This window comes from Oryzias melastigma, unplaced genomic scaffold (genome assembly GCF_002922805.2).
Source record: "Oryzias melastigma strain HK-1 unplaced genomic scaffold, ASM292280v2 sc00283, whole genome shotgun sequence".
Taxonomy (NCBI): domain Eukaryota; kingdom Metazoa; phylum Chordata; class Actinopteri; order Beloniformes; family Adrianichthyidae; genus Oryzias; species Oryzias melastigma.
The window spans coordinates 58757-60542 of record NW_023416905.1 but is presented as its reverse complement, the minus strand read 5'-3'; the positions used below and the strand labels follow the sequence as shown (position 1 = coordinate 60542).

The 1786-nt window shown below is 31.1% G+C and overlaps 2 protein-coding genes across 2 annotated transcripts in view; both read right to left on the bottom strand.

Annotated features, from left to right (window-relative positions):
- The window catches only part of LOC112140913 (gastrula zinc finger protein XlCGF57.1-like), a 153408-nt gene that overhangs the window by 113116 nt on the left and 38506 nt on the right, over positions 1–1786 (bottom strand). The window lies entirely within an intron of this gene.
- The window catches only part of LOC112140919 (gastrula zinc finger protein XlCGF8.2DB-like), a gene marked incomplete at its 3' end in the record, with an annotated part of 12134 nt that overhangs the window by 9770 nt on the left and 578 nt on the right, over positions 1–1786 (bottom strand). The gene's annotated exons all lie outside the window — the stretch shown is intronic.

The window sequence follows — 1786 nt, the reverse complement described above, 5'->3', positions numbered from 1 at the left end:
GGGGCACAAAGTTAAGGTATACAAATCTGAAGTCAGGACGAGACACCACCACCTTATTTAAAGCCAGGAAAACTCTGCAATTGTAAATATTAGGTTATCTGTAACTTAAAATACACAGATCAATAAGCTATGACTTTAAGAGAATTGCTGAAAATATATTTTATTGTCTTATATTGTGATATATATTGTTATTGTGATATAAAATATGTATATTGTGATAATTTTTTTTACATATCGCCCAGCATTCCCCATAATCTAAAAAACAATAAATGGTTCTAATGCTATCCGCTAGTCATGAATACTCATCATCATATTCATGCTAAAACAAAGTCTTCATTTATTTTGAAGAGTTTTAGATGAAGATATGAATTACATTTGGTTCAAAATGCTCAATAGTTCTGAAGATATTGAAGCTAAAGTCACTAAACTTTATCACATGACTAATTATCATCTAGATTTACTAGATTAGATATTTTATTTTAGGTAATAGTTGAAAAATTCTTACTTGATAGTTGAAGCTACTTCACAGAAGAGCTCCGTTTAAGTGTTAAATGATCAAAGAAGGTTGATGGAATGAAAACAGAGAACAACCTGAATCTCTTCATTACTTTGTTCATTTTAACATGGGGAGGGGGCGGGCTGACCACCCTCCAAACAAAATAAAATCCAGATTTTCCCAAACAGAAATTGCCACAAACAAACAAATTTGAATGAATTGATCAAATCAATTCATGGTCCAGTCCTAATTAAAGCTAACAGGTTTTAACATTTGTACAGTTGACTTTTGGTTGGAACTGCAGGCTGATCACTGATGTCCACAAGATCAAAGCTGTCATCATGCAACTCAAAAATATAATGGAGTAAGCAGCATTTTATTACCCAAATGTCATTAACAATCTGGTCTTTCAGGGTGGATTACTGCCCCTTAGCAGGCTGGAGGGCAGTACTGCAGTTTCCTCCTCAAGCTCAGTGGTTAACAATCTGTTTTAGACCACAGAACGGTTTAATGTCTGAACATATTTTCATGGACCGGTTTGAACCAGACTGAAGTCAGTGTCTGACTTTGAGGTTCTGGTAACAAGATAATTTTCTGAAATGGAACAGACTGGAGGTAAGAAATTTTCTATGAAGAACCAACAGATCATTGAGCGATATCTATAAATTTAACTCCTAAAATAGAAAGTTCAGAAAGAAAAACTTATTGGAAATTGAATGCAGACATTTTTTTTTAAAAAAAAGATCAATAATGTAATATGGTACCAAAAAAATGATTGTCAGTCAAAGAAAACATCTCTACTGAGTCACCTGATAAAAAATAGGATTAAAAAAAAAATATGAAGTCTGAAAATATTTGATCAATTATGGCAAAGAAAAAAGTAAAAAAAAAAATTGAAAGACAATTATTGAGTGAGTTAAATAACTGTTGAGGGCGGGATGAAGGTCATGAACGCTACAGTGAAATCACAGTGAATAAAAATGTTCTCAAACACAAACATTAAATCTGGTTTATCATCCCTTCATATTTGGTTCGGATTGTTTGTGGTTTTGAAGAACACCGAATTCATCAATTTGACCTCAACTTACAAAAACTTTTTATTGACTATGCTTGTTTTACAGATAAAAAGATGTAAATAAAAAATATTAAAAAAAATAAAAAGAAGAAGAAAAAAAACGTTTTATTTTGTTAATTCATTTACATACCCTAACATTCAATTTGGTTCTATCGAGAAAGGACAAAAAAAAAAGAAGTTTATTTTAAACAGTTTTATTTTCTGTATTTCTTTAT